Source organism: Pseudophryne corroboree, chromosome 1 (assembly GCF_028390025.1).
Source record: "Pseudophryne corroboree isolate aPseCor3 chromosome 1, aPseCor3.hap2, whole genome shotgun sequence".
NCBI classification, from domain to species: domain Eukaryota; kingdom Metazoa; phylum Chordata; class Amphibia; order Anura; family Myobatrachidae; genus Pseudophryne; species Pseudophryne corroboree.
In genome coordinates, this window is record NC_086444.1 from 618,407,925 (window position 1) to 618,426,232 (window position 18,308).

General features: G+C 49.5%; 1 protein-coding gene across 4 annotated transcripts in view; it reads left to right on the forward strand.

The window, feature by feature from the left end:
- The first annotated feature begins 795 nt into the window (after positions 1-795).
- Positions 796-18,308, forward strand: part of LOC134903177 (duodenase-1-like) — a 61,144-nt gene continuing 43,631 nt past the window's right edge. For 3 of the 4 annotated variants that reach the window (XM_063914447.1, XM_063914448.1, XM_063914450.1), the window contains exon 1: positions 796-1,091. The gene's annotated coding sequence lies outside the window, so the exon portion shown is untranslated. The remainder of the gene's footprint in view (positions 1,092-18,308) is intronic. The other variant, XM_063914449.1, reaches the window with a different exon arrangement.

Consider the following 18,308-nt stretch of genomic DNA (forward strand, 5'->3'; position numbering starts at 1 on the left):
GGCTTTTGAATCCCTTGAGGTACACAGAATGCAATATTTGCAAATTCCTCATCTTATCTTCTAGGTGACTTTCTGATATTTGATCTAGCAGATGATCTTTTCCGTGGTTGAATTTCCATGTTAGTAGTCTCTGGTTCAGATGTATCTCCAGCTAATGACATGACCAATGACACATATTTGCTCTGATGTCAATGTTCAATTTTTCTGTAACTTGTGCCGTCTCTTTAAATTCTACATCTCTTGACTTGGCAAGCTTTCTTGTAATTGGATTCCATAATCTATAGCCTTTCATGACAACCAAGCATGATGCACTTCTCAATATTGAGTCCAGCTTGCATCTTCTTTCCTTTGGTATATGGACATTTCAAATGTTCTAAGTTGTTTCACACTAGGTTTTCTCTTTGACCAAGCTTCAATAGGTGTTATGTTTTTTAGGACAACTGTTAAGAGAATGTTTTTTTTAGGTAAACTGCTGTGGACATGACTTCTGCCCAAAACGGTTTCTCTTGGCCTGCATCCTTTAGCGTGTATCTTGCTTTCTCCACTAGTGTACGGTTTGCCCATTCCCTAACACCATTTTGGTCAGGAGCATAGGCAGGGCCGCAACTAGGGGGGGGCTAGGGGGGCACGTGCCCCAGGCGCCGGATTTGAGAGGGCGATGAGACGGCGCACTCCGTCATTCCACCCGCCGTGGCTTTCACTCACTTTGACCGCCGCGGCTTCCGCCCGGCTCCCTTTCACCCGTCGCGACTTCCGCCCGGCTCCCTTTCACCCGCCGTGACTTCCGCCCGGCTCCCTTCCTCCTGCTGCGGCTTCCGCCCGGCTCCCTTCCACCTACTGCGGCTTCCACCAGCTGCTCCTGCTCCCCCTTTCTGACGCTGGACTCGGGGTCCGACCTCTGAATGGGATCTGTGGATCTCCCCTTGGCAGGCTCCTCTGACAGGGGAACTTTTGCGGCAGTCTCGACTCTCCAGCAGCCCTGAACAGTGCACACAGCCCTCCCCCATGCCTGGGAACAGGGGGAGGGACACAGTGCAGCAGCGTTGAATCTGAACGAGGGGGAGCTGTGACAGAGAGAAGAGATTTACGAGGTATGTTTCTCTGCCTGGCAGACAGCTCCCCCTCTGCAACGTGTGTGTGTGTGTGTGTGTGTGTCAGTGTGCATCTGGTCCCTATACAGTGTGTGTGTGTGTGTGTGTGTGTGTGGTGTGCGTGCATGCATCTGGTCCCTAGACAGTGTGTGTGTGTGTGTTTGTCAGTGTGCATATGGTCCATATACAGTGTGTGTGTGTGTGTGTGTGTGTGTGTGTGTGTGTGTGTGTGTCAATGTGCATCTGGTCCCTATACTGTGTGTGTGTCAAAGTGTTCATATACAATCTTTTTTTGTGTCAGTGTGCTCCTGGTCTGTGTGTGGGTGACAGTGTTCCCCTGGGACCTGCACCATATGTGTGTCAGTGTGCCCCCTATACAATCTATGTAATGTGTATACGTGGCTTCTCTGTGCTGTAATGTGCTTAAGTGTCTCCTCTGCGGTGTAATGTGTATAAGCTGTTGTACTGTGGTGTAACATTTATAAGCGGCTGTACTGTGGTGTAACATGTACAAGTAGATCCTCTGTGGTGTACCGTGTGGGATTATATATAATTGTATTTTAAGTATAATTATTTTCTTTTCCTTTTTTTTTTTTTTTTTTGTGGGGGGGGGGGGGGGGGGGGGGGCGCAAATTTGCTGTCTTGCCCCGGGTGAGAGCAATCCTAGTTTCGGCCCTGGCATAGGCAATGGTAAAATGATGCTCTGTTTCATATTTTCTCTAGAATTGTTCTACTTCTTTGTTGAGATACAGTATTCTCCATCATTATCAGACTTCAGAACTTTGAGTCTGCGGACTATTTGATTTTCCACAAGTCTCTTTCAGTCTGCAATTTTCTTTGTTAATTCTGTTTCTCTTTTATGAGGTATAGGTGTGTCATTCTTGTGACGTCATCTTTAAATGTCATGAAGTATGTGTATTCACTGTATCCAAGCTCTACTTGTTGGAAATGGTTGACGACTTTGGGGGTCATTCAGATCTGTTCGCTGCTGTGCATTTTCGCACAGTGGGTGATCAGGTTACTTACAGCACAATACGTCTGAGCCACAATACGCACTCGTGCGTCGGACAGCTACAGCAGGCATCGCCGGTCAGTGATGGGATGGTGCAAAGGATCCATTTGCATGGGCGTACGCACTGTGATTGACAGGAAGAAGCCGTTAGTGGGTGGTAACTGACCGTTTACAGGGAGTGTTTGGAAAAACGCAGGCGTGTCCAAGCGTTTTGAGGGAGGGTGTCTGATGTCAGTGTGATAGCCGGGCAGCACCAGGTCCATCAGTCATTTTTAAAGCATTGGACGCCAGGCCGTCTCATCACATAAGCAAGCAGTTTATGCACAGTTTAGACAGGGTTATCACGACAATAACATTTGATTTCTTGTTCTCCTCTCTTCAGCGTAATATTCATATGGGTTACATCAGGTTACATTTCCTTTCATTTGCTTCACTGGCAATAACAGCATTAACAATGATGTAACAGCATTACAGTACATACCAGCGCAGTCTCTGGGAATCAGTAGTGCGGTGTCCGCAAACTGAGATTAATTTCGGTGTGCTCTCCCCTATTCGCTGAGGGATCTATCTAAACGGGATATCTCATGGACACGTCACTGGGGGCCTTCCGCCAAACGTGGTTTCCTACCACTCACCCAGATAGTCCTCTCCCGAAGACTCACACCTCCCATCCTGCTTCTTGGGTACCCCTGAAGGTGTGGATCCCCTTTGTTTCTTCCACTGATTGCTCATGCTGTTGCTGCTCTCACACTGCAAATCTGTATATCTTTTGCTCTTCCTAGCATCACCTACATGCTGTTCCATAATTCCAGGGACTGTGGAGTACCATGCTTGTTCCACAGTCCCCAGACTGCGTTTCTCCTGGTCACTTAGCCTGTGCCCTCCATCTCAGTTCTCAGCTCACACTGAATTCTATCCTGTGTTTTTTCCTTGTCCTCTAAAAACTCCCCTACACTTCCTGTTCTAACCCCCTACATGTGGCAGGGTCTGGGAGAACTGGTTTGACTAGTTTTGGGGCCATAAACTCCCCCACCTACTGATAAGAATTAAATGGCTTTTGGAACTTTCCAATATCTGTTAACATTCCAGTATGCCACATCAGCTCTGGCCCCGATCAGCAGAATTCAATTGCATTGGAAGAGTAAGTCCTAGGCTGCGCAGAGACTGCACAAACTGATTTTTAGCAGCTCTGCAACACATAGGATTGCACACTTGCACAGCAAAAATACACTCCCCCTGTAGGCGGCGACTATCTGTAAGCAGGACAGCAAATAACACAGCTCAGCGATCAGGTCTGAATGACCCCCTTTGTTTCTCAAATATGCAGCCTTTACCAGATAGTATGGTTTATGGTTTGTGCAGGTAGTTGTACAGCGGTTATTTCCTGTTACAATGGTATAGGAGGCGCATGAAGCGGAGCTAGTAGCGAAGCAGGGTCCAAACAGATCACCAGCCCATGACTATTTCTGGTATATGGTAGCATTGCAGGTGCTGGAACAGCGGTATCACAGGTAATAGGTCACCGTAACAAGATTGCGCATGCGCAGTAATTGTAACATACCTCCCAACTGTCCCGATTTTGGCGGGACAGTCCCGTTTTTTACGGTCTGTCCCACTGTCCCACCCGCGGGTCGCAGTGTCCCGCGGGTGGGGGGGCAGTTGGGAGATCCCCCCTGTCACTCGCTGCTCTGAGCAGAGCAGCAGTGAATAGATGCTGTGCGCATGCGCACAGTGTCTATTCACGGCAGAGAGGGACAGGGGGCATGACCAGCAGCTCTCACAGCGCTGTTCATGCCCCCATAATGACGAAAACGGAGGCGTGGCTTGCGATCGCGGCACATGCCGCGAGGCCACGCCCCTTTCCGATAAGCCACACCACCTAATTTTGGGCGCGCGTCGTAGGCGCGCAAAAGTGTCCCTCCATGCTGCACTCTAATGTTGGGAGGTATGTTGTAATGGTGGCTAACCTGCTAACGGAATGAAGCATCAGTCACAGAGTAGCCATCTTGGAGACTGAACAGTAGCATTCTCCATTTCTAACAATAAACAGTGCATTTACTTATCTATTTAATGTAAGTGAAATTCAAAATAAAGCTATATATGCATCTGCATGAGATAAAATTAAAATCACATGAATATACACCTTACTCTGAATTATATTGTAGCAATGGACTTGATTTATGTGATCTCCTACATGTGGTGTAAACCAGTTGTGCAAGTAGAAAAAATGTCTTACGGGTACTATGCGCCCGCACCAAAAAATGGGTGAGGCCAAATGCCACATGGGGCGTGGCCAATGAAAATGGGGGAGTGATACACGTATGGGGGAGAGGCAGATACACATATGACCCCAAAAGTGCCAGATACACGTTGCCCCACAGTGCCAGATATATATTGCCCTCACAGTGCCAGATCCTCCACATCACACCCTCCCCTGATCTCATCATTGCCTCTTGCGCTCCCCTGATCCTCCGCATTGCCTCACACCCTTCCCTCATCTCTGCATACCTCACACCCTCCTCTGATGCTCCGCATTGCCTCTCACCCACCCCTGATCCTCAGCATCCCTCACACCTTACTCTGATGCTCCGCATTGCCTCTCACCCTCCCCTGATCCTCCGCATCGCCTCACACCCTCGTCTGATCCTCCACATCGCCTCACACCCTCGTCTGATCTCAGCATTGCCTCTTGCACTCCCCTGATCCTCCACATTGCCTCACACCCTTCCCTCATCTCTGCATACCTCACACCCTCCCCTGATGCTCTGCATTGCCTCTCACCCACCCCTGATCCTCCGCAACCCTCACACCTTACTCTGATGCTCCGTCTTGCCTCTCATCCTCCCCTGATCCTCCGCATCCCTCACACCTTACTCTGATGCTCTGCATTGCCTCTCACCATCCTCTGATGCTCCACATTGCCTCTCACCCTCCCCTGATCTCAGCATCGCCTCTCGCCCTCCCTGATCCTCCGCATTGCCTCACACCCTTCCCTCATCTCTGTATCCCTCACACCTTCCTCTGATGCTCCGCATTGCCTCTCACCCACTCCTGATCCTCCGCATCCCTCACACCTTACTCTGATGCTCCGCATTGCCTCTCACCCTCCCCTGATCCTCCACATTGCCTCACACCCTCGCCTGATCCTCCAAATCGCCTCACACCCTCCCCTGATCTCAGCATCGCCTCTCGCGCTCCCCTGATCCTCCGCATTGCCTCACACCCTTCCCTCATCCCTGCATACCTCACACCCTCCCCTGATGCTCTGCATTGCCTCTCACCCTCCCCTGATCCTCCACATTGCCTCACACCCTCGCCTGATCCTCCAAATCGCCTCACATCCTCCCCTGATCTCAGCATCGCCTCTCGCGCTCCCCTGATCCTCCGCATTGCCTCACACCCTTCCCTCATCTCTGCATACCTCACACCCTCCCCTGATGCTCTGCATTGCCTCTCACCCACCCCTGAGCCTCCACATTACCTCACACCCTCCACTGATCCCCGTATCGCCTCTCACCCACCCAGATCCTCTGCGTCACCTCACACCCTTCCCTGATCTCCGTATCCCACACACCTTCCTCTGATGCGCCGCATTACCTTTCGCCCACCCCTGATCTCTGCATCCCTTACACCTTACTCTGGTGCTCTGCATTGCCTCTCACCCAACCCTGATCCTTCGCATTGCCTCTCACCCTCCCCTGATCTCTGCATCACCTCACACCCTCCTCTGATCCTCCGCATTGCCTCACACCCTCCCCTGATCTCTGCATCCCTCACACCTTCCTCTGATGCTCCGCATTGCCTCTCACCTTCCTCTAATGCTCCGCATTGCCTCTCACCCACCCCTGATCCTCTGCGTCGCCTCACACCCTCCCCTGATCTCCGCATCCCTCACACCTTCCCCTGATCTCCGCAATGCCTTTCATCCTCTCCTGATCCTTTGAATCAGCTATCGTCCCTTCCTGTTCCTTCTGATCACCTATCACCTCTCCCATCATCCACATCTCCTATCACCCCCCTAATCTTCAACATCACAAATCTCCTCCACATCACCAATTGCCTCCTGACCCTCCATATCCCCTCTTGCCCACCTGTTCACTCACACGCTAATTCAAGTCATCTCTTATTCATTTGCATTCATATTATCCACATTATCTAACACCTCAATGGTGTACTCCAAAGACACGTCTCCTACGACCCTCCACTCTTCCTACTGCCACTTCACGCAGATCACCCCTCGTCCTTCATGTTACCCCTGCTTCTGCGGCCTCCCGCAGCAAAACAGCAGTCATTGGCCTGGTAATGTCCTGTCGTGCCCTGTATCTGCTCCAATTCTTAGACTGTAACTAGAGATGTGCAGCGGGCATTTTCCGTGTTTTGTGTTTTGGTTTTGAATTCGGGTCCGCGGTCGTGTTTTGGATTCGGACGCGTTTTGGCAAAACCACCCTTTCGGGTTTTGGATTCAGATGTGTTTTGGATTGGGGTGATTTTTGAAAAAATTACAAAAACTGCTAAAATCATAGAATTTGGGGGTAATTTTGATCCTACAGTATTATTCACCTCAATAACAATCATTTCCACTCATTTCCAGTCTATTCTGAACACCTCACACCTCACAATATAATTTTAGTCCTAAAATTTGCACAGAGGTCGCTGGATAATTAAGCTAAGCAACACAAGTGGCCGGCACAAACACCTGGCCCATCTAGGAGTGGCACTGCAGTGTCAGACAGGATGGCACTTAAAAAAATAGTCCCCAAACAGCACATGATGCAAAGAAAAAAAGAGGTGCACCAAGGTCGCTGGATGGCGGTCGCTGGATGCAGTAGCGGATCTTGCCACAGGCAAGCAGTACTTTTGCCCGGGGCGCCGCCTTCCGGAGGGCGCCGCACCAGGGCAAGATCCGCTGCTGCAGTGTGTGCCCCCCGGCCCCCGCTGTCGCCCTGCTGCCGCTGGCCGCTGGGAAGGGAAACTAGACGCGTACGCGTCTAGTTTCCCTTCGTGGAGAGGTCCTTTACTGTGCGGTGCGCGATGACGTCATCGCGCACCGCACGGCCAAGGTCCTCTCCACGCTACGCGTCTAGTTTCTCTTCGTTGAAAGGACCTTTGACGTCATCGCGCACCGCGCATCATTCCAGTCTGTACAGGGGGCGTAAATGACCACGCCCCCTGTATGAAGCCACGCCCCCCAATGCCGCCCGGGGCGCCAGAAGCCCTGGAACCGGCCCTGGCTGGATGGCGGTCGCTGGATGGCTAAGCTAAGCGACACAAACACCTGGCCCATCTAGAATTAGGCTCCAGTATCATGTGAATTTTAAGGCAATATCACTGGAATTATTCGTTATAATCAATGGAATTATTGGTCCAAAATCACTGGAAGAAAATGACAAAATCACTAGAATTAAATGGCAGTAATGTCGGGAATTATATCAAATGGCAGTACCACTGGACATATACGGAAGTGTCAGACAGGATGGCACTTTTAAAAAAAATAGTCCTCAAACAGCACATGATGCAAAGCAAAGAGAAAAGAGTTGCACTGACACTGAGCACTGACCAGTGATTCTGAGCACTGATGATACTACTGAGCAGTGATACTGAGAACTGACACTGAGCACTGACTAGTGATACTGAGCACTGATGTTACTACTGAGCAGTGATACAGAGCACTGATGATACTACTGAGCAGTGATACTGAGAACTGACACTGAGCAGCACAAGATGCTGGGCACTGACCAGTGATACTGAGCACTGACGATACTACTGAGCAGTGATACTGAGCACTGATGATACTACTGAGCAGTGATACTGAGAACTGACACTGGGCAACACGATGCAGCACAAGATACTGAGCACTGATGATACTACTGAGCAGCGATACTGAGAACTGACACTGAGCAGCACAAGACACTGAGCACTGACCAGTGATACTGAGCACTGATGATACTACGGAGCAGTGATACTGAGAACTGACACTGAGCAGCACAAGACACTGAGCACTGACCAGTGATTCTGAGCACTGATGATACTACTGAGCAGTGATACTGAGCACTGATGATACTACTGAGCAGTGATACTGAGAACTGACATTGAGCAGCACAAGACACTGAGCACTGGCCAGTGATTCTGAGCACTGATGATACTACTGAGCAGTGATACTGAGCACTGATGATACTACTGAGCAGTGATACTGAGAACTGACACTGAGCACTGACCAGTGATTCTGAGCACTAATGATACTACTGAGCAGTGATACTGAACCCTAATGATACTACTGAGCAATGATACTGAGAACTGACACTGAGCAGCACGATGCAGCACAAGACACTGAGCACTGACCAGTGATACTGAGCACTGATGATACTACTGAGCAGTGATACTGAGAACTGATACTGAGCACTGACCAGTGATACTGAGCACTGATGTTACTACTGAGCAGTGATTCTGAGCACTGATGATACTACTGAGCAGTGATACTGAGAACTGACACTGAGCAGCACAAGACACTGAGCACTGACCAGTGATACTGATCACTGATGATACTACTGAGCACTGATACTGAGCACTGATGATACTACTGAGCAGTGATACTGAGAACTGACACTGAGCAGCACAAGACACTGGCCCTCATTCCGAGTTGTTCACTCGCTAGCTGCTTTTAGCAGCATTGCAAACGCTAGGCCGCCACCCTCTGGGAGTGTATCTTAGCTTAGCAGAATAGTGTTAGGGTCTCCTGCTCTGTGCTGCCACGTCGTCATGGCAACCGGGAGACAAGTGCTAGCGGAGTAACCTGAGCGTAGCTGATACTCCGGTTCGGGTCTTTTGCTGTGCAGTGGTTACAGGCTCTGTGCACGGCAGGGGATCCGGTGCTGGTTTTTGTGCTCACAGTCTGTGAGGTCTGAGTGGGGCATGGACAGCACCTGCTATATAAACCCTCTTCTCAGGTTAGGTAGATGCTGCTGAATCTTTGTTGGTTAGTCAGTTCCTGAAAGCTAGCTAGTACTGTGTAAACTTTGTATTTGTTTGTTGCTTACTGCAAATAGGCCTTGGGATTTGGTATTACACTCTGCCAATCCAGACCTAGCAGTAAGACTGGAGTCAGTCGTTTAACCTGCTGGGGTTCTTTTGCTACTCTGTGAACCTAGCAAGTTTGCGGCTGTATTCTCAGACTTGCCTGCCAAAATCCTTTCTCACTGTGCAAGGTGTTCAGGTGTCAGTTTAGTGGCAGTAAGCTGAACCAGTGCACTGCAAGTGAGGACTAGGATTGTGGAGACTCTCCTTGTGTCTATTATTCCATCTCTGACCAAGGAGTTTACTGCCACACCCGTTGGTAACCCTTTAGGGTTTTGCTGTTGCCCTTAGCAACAGCATTTCGGGTTCTCTACGTATTAAATCACTACATCTTGCTTCTTTCCATCTGAGCATTCCTAATATTAGGGAGACACCCAGTTTCTTAGCCTTTGGGCTTCTCTGTTCACTTTGTGTTTATTTTGTTACCCTATCACCTTCTGTGTATGTAATGTCATATTCCCCAGTCTGTCTGTGAGTTCATTTGTTTTGCATCCCTCACCGTTCAGACACCAGTACATTCCTGCTGGCACTGGTGTGCATAACATATTCAGCAGCCTAATACTCCTGTTGAAATTTTGTGGGAATATGGAGCATACCCCTCAAAATACTTTGCAACAGGTGGTCGATCAGGTGCAGGTCCTGACTCGACAATTTAATGATTTGTCCATTAAAATGCACACCTCGCAGGCCGCTGGCGGAGCTCCCGCAGCAGCAGTACCTTCAGGGGTTAAGGAGCCGAAAGTAAATCTCCCGGATCGTTTTTCTGGAGATCGCTCGCAGTTCTTTTGTTTCAAGGAGAGCTGCAAGCTATATTTCCAGCTTAGGCCTCCGTCTTCTGGGTCAGAGATTCAGCGGGTGGGCATAGTGATTTCCTTGCTACAAGGAGACCCACAGGTCTGGGCATATGGGTTGCAGCCTGACTGTCCGTCGCTTAAAAGTGTTGATGCTTTTTTTACGGCACTGGGCATGTTGTATGATGACCCTGACAAGACGGCCTCAGCCGAGGCTCAGATTTCGATCCTTAAGCAAGGGCGAAGGCCAGTTGAGGTTTATTGTACGGAGTTTCGGAGGTTGGCCCATGATACCCAGTGGAATGACCCAGCCCTGAGACACCAGTACCGAAGAGGTCTTTCTAACCAGTTAAAAGACCAACTGGTACAATATCCCTTGCCTGATAGCTTGGATCAGCTCATGCAGTTATCCATTCGGGTGGATAGACGGCTGAGAGAGCGCAGGCTTGAAAGGGAGACCGAAGTTTCCTTCTTTCCCAAGGGAACCTCAGACTCTGAGGAATTTTCCGAGGAGCCTATGCAGATTGGGGCTAGCTGCCTCTCCTCGCGTGAGAAGACGCGGAGGAGACAGCAGGGGTTATGTTTGTACTGTGGGAATAAAGGTCATGTGGTAGTATCATGCCCAGAAAAGCCGGAAAACTTCAGGGTCTGAGGGTGATGGGAAATATCCTGTCAGGCCAGAAGTCAGAATTTCCCAAGAAGACTTTTATCATTCCGGTGACCTTGAAGATCCTCGGTCAAACTGTCAAGACTGAGGCCTTTGTGGACAGTGGGGCCGACGGGGTTTTTATGGACCGCCAATTCGCCCTGAAACACTCTGTTCCCTTAGTACCCTTGGCATCGGAAATTGAGATTTGTGGGTTAAACGGGGAACCATTTTCCCAGGGTAAAATTACCTCTTGCACTAGCCAGATTTATTTGTCTATTGGAGCTACACACTCTGAAAAATTGTCCTTTTATGTGACTGTCTGTACTTTTGCCCCATTGGTGTTGGGGTTACCCTGGTTAAGGGCCCACAATCCTCAATTTGACTGGGTCTCTGGGGAGATTCTTAGTTGGGGTACTGATTGTTTCAGGAGTTGCTTGAGCCTTCCAGTCAGGCTTTCGCAGCTAAGTTTGCCAGGATTGCCAGGATGTTATGCAGATTTTGCGGACGTGTTCTCCAAAAGAGTTGCAGAGGTACTACCTCCCCATCGCCCCTATGACTGTGCCATTGATTTGTTGCCGAATGCTAAGCTTCCCAAGAGCAGGTTGTACTCCCTGTCACGTCCTGAGACTCAGGCTATGGCAGAGTACATTCAGGAGAACTTGGCTAAGGGATTTATCAGACCTTCACAGTCTCCAGTTGGGTCGGGGTTCTTCTTCGTGGGTAAAAAGGACGGTTCGTTGCGACCCTGCATCGACTTCAGGGAATTGAACCGTATCACGATTAAAAACTCATACCCACTGCCTCTCATTTCGGTCTTGTTTGACCAGCTTCGTACTGCCACCATTTTTTCTAAGATTGACCTACGCGGTGCGTACAATCTAATCCGAATAAGAGAGGGGGATGAATGGAAGACTGCCTTTAATACCCACTCAGGGCATTATGAATATTTGGTGATGCCTTTTGGGCTCTGTAATGCCCCGGCAGTCTTCCAGGACTTCATGAACGATGTGCTCAGGGAATATTTGGATAGATTCTTAGTTGTATACTTAGATGACATCCTAATCTTCTCCCATTCCCTGGAGGAACATCGGAAGCATGTACGCTTAGTCCTCCAGAAACTCAGAGACCACCGGCTTGGGGCGAAGCTGGAGAAGTGCGAATTTGAAGTTCAGCAAATCGCATTTCTAGGATATATTATCTCCCCAGAAGGTTTCCAAATGGAGGGTTCCAAGGTACAGGCAGTCCTGGATTGGGTGCAGCCCACTAGTTTGAAGGCGCTTCAGCGTTTTCTGGGCTTTGCAAATTTTTATAGACGATTTATCGCTGGATTTTCGTCTATAGTGGCGCCCTTGGTGGCACTCACTAAGAAAGGGGCGGATGTTGCTCACTGGTCTTGTGAGGCCAAAGCGGCTTTTGCCCGTCTCAAAAGGGCATTTGTCTCGGCCAAGGTGCTGCGACACCCAGATCCAGAGCGTCCTTTTGTGGTGGAGGTGGATGCCTCTGAGATGGGTATTGGGGCAGTGCTCTCTCAGATGGGGGTGTCTGATAATCGCCTTCATCCCTGTGATTACTTTTCCCGTAAATTTTCGCCTGCCGAGATGAATTATGACGTGGGTAACCGGGAATTGTTGGCTATTAAGGATGCACTCGAGGAGTGGAGACACTGGATTGAGGGGGCTAAGTTTGTGGTCTCAATTCTCACCGACCATAAGAATTTGGCATATTTAGAGTCAGCGAAGCGCCTCAATGCCAGGCAGGCACGATGGGCTTTGTTTTTTGCTCGCTTTAATTTTTTGATAACATATCGCCCTGGATCAAAAAACATCAAGGCTGATGCGCTCTCGCGGAGTTTTGCTCCAATCCAGGAGACCACCGAGGAGCCATTGCCCATTGTGTCCCCATCATGTATTAAAGTGGGCATTACCCAGGACCTCTTGTCATTAGTCCTTAGAGCACAGGAGCAGGCTCCTCCAGACCTTCCGGTAGGTCTTTTGTTTGTGCCTCCTAGGTTAAGACAGCGAGTGTTCCTGGAATTCCATGCCAAGAAGTCGGCAGGTCACCCGGGTATTGCCAGAACTCGGGAGTTGCTATCTAGGGCGGTGTGGTGGCCCTCGGTGGCTAGGGATGTGGATCAGTGGGTTCGGGCATGTGACATCTGTGCCCGAAATAAGACTCCTAGAGGGGTTCCTGTTGGCCCATTACATCTACTCTCTATTCCATCTAAGCCATGGACCCACATTTCAATGGATTTTGTGGTGGACTTGCCCAAATCCTCGGGGATGACAGCCATCTGGGTTGTCGTTGACAGGTTTTCGAAGATGGCGCACTTCGTTCCATTGGTTGGGCTGCCATCGGCCAGACGCCTGTCTGAATTATTTATGCTGCATGTTGTGCGCCTCCACGGGTTGCCACTTGATGTGGTCTCTGACCGCGGATCCCAGTTTGTGGCCAAATTCTGGAGGGCATTTTGTTCCGATCTCCAGATTTCTGTCAGCTTGTCGTCAGGCTACCATCCGCAGTCTAATGGGCAGACTGAAAGGGTGAATCAGTCCTTGGAGCAGTTCCTCAGGTGTTATGTCTCCAAGTGTCAGACTGACTGGGTTGCTCATCTGTCCATGGCGGAGTTTGCCTATAACAACGCGGCTCACTCTGCTACAGGGATCTCTCCCTTCCTTTGTGTGTATGGGCATCATCCTAAGGCCAATTCTTTTGACCACCTGGACTCCACGCCTGGTGGTTCCTCTGTGGTTTCGGTCCTTAGAGGTATTTGGAGGAAAGTGAAGAAAGCCCTTGTGTCTGTGTCATTAGTGACCAAAAGGGTTTTTGATAAGCGGAAAAGACCCTGCAGCTTCAAATTAGGGGACTTCGTCTGGTTGTCTACCAAGAATTTGAAGTTGAGACAGCCATCTCATAAGTTAGGCCCCCGGTTCATCGGTCCTTATAAGATCACTAGGGTTATCAATCCGGTGGCATTTCAGTTAGATCTACCCCGTTCTTTGGGTATCAATAAAACATTTCATTGTTCCCTTTGAAAACGGGCGATTAGTAATCCTTCTTCCAGTGGAAGACCTTCCGCTCTTCTGATACGTGGCCAGAGGGAGTTTGTTGTTGAAAGGATTCTTGACTCCAAGATGGTTCGGGGTCGGCTGTCATTTTTGGTGCACTGGAAGGGGTATGGCCCGGAGGAGCGGTCGTGGGTGCGCAGTTGTGATCTTCATGCCCCCAGACTGTTACGCTCTTTCTTCTCGCAGTTCCCCGATAAACCCGGTGGTAGGGGTTCTTTGACCCCTCGTCAGAGGGGGGGTACTGTTAGGGTCTCCTGCTCTGTGCTGCCACGTCGTCATGGCAACCGGGAGACAAGTGCTAGCGGAGTAACCTGAGCGTAGCTGATACTCCGGTTCGGGTCTTTTGCTGTGCAGTGGTTACAGGCTCTGTGCACGGCAGGGGATCCGGTGCTGGTTTTTGTGCTCACAGTCTGTGAGGTCTGAGTGGGGCGTGGACAGCACCTGCTATATAAACCCTCTTCTCAGGTTAGGCAGATGCTGCTGAATCTTTGTTGGTTAGTCAGTTCCTGAAAGCTAGCTAGTACTGTGTAAACTTTGTATTTGTTTGTTGCTTACTGCAAATAGGCCTTGGGATTTGGTATTACACTCTGCCAATCCAGACCTAGCAGTAAGACTGGAATCAGTCGTTTAACCTGCTGGGGTTCTTTTGCTACTCTGTGAACCTAGCAAGTTTGCGGCTGTATTCTCAGACTTGCCTGCCAAAATCCTTTTTCACTGTGCAAGGTGTTCAGGTGTCAGTTTAGTGGCAGTAAGCTGAACCAGTGCACTGCAAGTGAGGACTAGGATTGTGGAGACTCTCCTTGTGTCTATTATTCCATCTCTGACCAACGAGTTTACTGCCACACCCATTGGTAACCCTTTAGGGTTTTGCTGTTGCCCTTAGCAACAGCATTTCGGGTTCTCTACGTATTAAATCACTACATCTTGCTTCTTTCCATCTGAGCATTCCTAATATTAGGGAGACACCCAGTTTCTTAGCCTTTGGGCTTCTCTGTTCACTTTGTGTTTATTTTGTTACCCTATCACCTTCTGTGTATGTAATGTCATATTCCCCAGTCTGTCTGTGAGTTCATTTGTTTTGCATCCCTCACCGTTCAGACACCAGTACATTCCTGCTGGCACTGGTGTGCATAACAAATAGCGAACGAAAGGTTAGCAGAAATGCTACTAAAAAAATTCATGCAGTTTCTGAGTAGCTCCAGACCTACTCCTAGACTGTGATCACCTCAGTCCGTTTAGTTCCTGGTTTGACGTCACAAACACGCCCTGCGTTCGGCCAGCCACTCCTGCGTTTTTACCTGGCACGCCTGTGTTTTTTAGCACACTCCCTGAAAACGGTCAGTTACCTGCCAGAAACGCCCCTTTCCTGTCAATCACCCACCGATCAGCAGTGCGACTGAAAAGCACCGCAGGAACACCAGTAAATCTACTAAGTTTTGTGTTAAATAACTTCGCGCATGCGTGCTGCGTACCAGGCGCATGCACATTTTCCACCTAATCGCTGCGTTCCGTAAAATGGCAACGAGCGAACAACTCAGAATGACCACCACTGAGCACTGACCGGTGATTCTGAGCACTGATGATACTACTGAGCAGTGATACTGAGAACTGACACTGAGCAGCACAAGACACTGAGCACTTACGATACTACTGAGCAGTGATACTGAGCACTGATGATACTACTGAGCAGTGATACTGAGAACTGACACTGAGCAGCACGATGCAGCACAAGACACTGAGCACTGACCAGTAATACTGAGCACTGATGATACTACTGAGCAGTGATACTGAGAACTGACACTGAGCAGCACAAGACACTGAGCACTGACCAGTGATACTGAGCACTGATGATACTACTGAGCAGTGATACTGAGCACTGATGATACTACTGAGCAGTGATACTGAGAACTGACACTGAGCAGCACAAGACACTGAGCACTGACCAGTGATACTGAGCACTGATGATGATACTACTGAGCAGTGATACTGAGCACTGATGATACTACTGAGCAGTGATACTGAGAACTGACACTGAGCAGCACAAGAAACTGAGCACTGACCAGTGATTCTGAGCATTGATGATATTACTGAGCACTGATACTGAGCACTGATGATACTACTGAGCAGTGATACTGAGAACTGACACTGAGCAGCACGATGCAGCACAAGACACTGAGCACTGATGATACTACTGAGCAGTGATACTGAGCACTGATGATACTACTGAGCAGTGATACTGAGCAATGATGATACTACTGAGAACTAACACTGAGCAGCACGATGCAGCACAAGACACTGTACTAGTATTAGTATTAGTGAGCAGCACAAAAGCACTCTGGAATTGTCACCCCCCAGATACCACTGTGACTGGAATGATGATGACCGATGCACAGTCACAGGACACTACTACCACAGCACCCTACACCAGCAAGATGCAGCACAAGACACTGTACTAGTATTAGTAATGTAATACTGAGCAGCACGATGCAGCACAAGACAATGAGCACTGATACTGAGCACTGATGATACTACTGAGAACTGACACTGAGCAGCATGATGCAGCACAAGACACTGTACTAGTATTAGTAATGTAGTATTACTGAGCAGCACAAGACAAGGAGCAGAGATACTGAGCACTGATGATACTACTGAGAACTGACACTGAGCAGCACAATGCAGCACAAGACACTGTACTAGTATTAGTAATGTATTACTGAGCAGCATGATGCAGCACAAGACAATGAGCACTGATACTGAGCACTGATGATACTACTGAGAACTGACACTGAGCAGCACGATGCAGCACAAGACACTGTACTACTATTAGTGAGCAGCACAAAAGCACTCTGAAATTGTCACCCCCCAGATACCACTGTGACTGGAATGATGATGACCTATGCACAGTGACAGGACACTACTACCACAACACCCTACAGCAGCAAGATGCAGCACAAGACACTGTACTAGTATTACTGAGAAGCACGATGCAGCACAAGACAATGAGCACTGATACTGAGCACTGATACTGAGAACTGACACTGAGAGAACGTAGCCACATCCTCTCTGTACTCTCTACAATGGGGGTAATCAGAGGCGTCACTAGGGTGGGTGTCACCCGGTATGGTAACTCATGGTGTCACCCCATAGACCTCCTTCCATATCACACCACACGGAACCCTTAGTAATGTTTTTGTACTAGTTTTACTTATAAATCACAAGGAGGGCTTTGGTGCAGCTCTGGTGAGGTCCACCATTTGAAATCTGCCACGGACCGGCAGCCAATAGGAAGCGGCCACTTCTGATTGACTGCCGGTTCCAGAGCTCCAATAGGCGCTTGAACAGCGTGGAATTGGAATGGCGGCTGCAGTGGCGGGGGTCTTCAGCGCTCGAAGTGCTGGTATGCCATACCAGTGTATACTGGCCCACTTCAAGCACATATTTAATTAACTGACAGTGTATAATATTTTAGATCTGTAAATACTAACTTATTATCAAACTATCCACACTCAGCTGGCAGCACATTTTCACCCCACAATCGCTGTGCTTATTTCTAGGGCACTGTGTCACTCCCCCACCCTTGCACACTTTAAACCAATGTGTCACTCCATGCCCCCCCATCAACCCCAAACGCTGTGTCATCCAACCCTCTCCTTCCAATTCATGACTGCCTGTTGTGTCCCAACAAATCTGACCTGCTTACCTGACCCATGAACCAGGTGCAGCTGTGCCCCTTCAGTGTCTGTGGTGAGTTGGCCTTCTGTGGTCTCCCGTCATCGATGCTGATAGGCATGGGTACAGGTATTTCGCCCATCCCTCTCTGCAATGTCTGGGTCAGCCTGCCTCTTTATGTTTAGCAAACAGCTCCCCTCCCAGTGCTAACCCCTGCCCTGATGCTATTGGCTCCCAAACTTCCCGCTCCGCCCACACACTATCCCTCCCCCAGAACAGAGCTCACTTGTGCTTTGCCGTCTACTGCACGGCGCCGCAGCGCCAGATCAACTGAAGTCAGGGGGAACTAGCAAAGCGGGGCTGGAGAGCACCTCTCCAGCTCGCCGCTTCCCTGCTTTGCGCCGGGCCTGGTAAGCAATACAGACGGACCCAGCCGCGGCGGAGTGTTGCAGGCGGGGATGTGTGACTTTGAATCAGCAGGGGTGCGATCGTAACTGCAGTGCCAGGTACCTGAACCAAGCACTGCAGTTACGATCGCACCCCTGCTGATTCAAAGTCACACATCCCCGCCGCGGCTGGGTCTGTCTGACAGTGACAGCGGGTAGAAGTGGGTGTGAACAGTGCCGCGGACATGTGTCTCGCCTCTCAGATTAATGGAGGGGGGTGAGATGCGAGTGTGCGGCTCTATTTTGTGTCACCCCATTGAAGGGTTACACCCGGTGCGGGCCGCACCCCACGCACCCCCCTCACGACGCCACTGGGGGTAATTCCAAGTTGATCGCAGCAGGAAATTTTTTAGCAGTTGGGCAAAACCATGTGCACTGCAGGGGGGCAGATATAACATGTGCAGAGAGAGTTAGATTTGGGTGGGTTATTTTGTTTCTGTGCAGGGTAAATACTGGCTGCTTTATTTTTACACTGCAATTTAGATTGTAGATTTAACTCACCACACCCAAATCT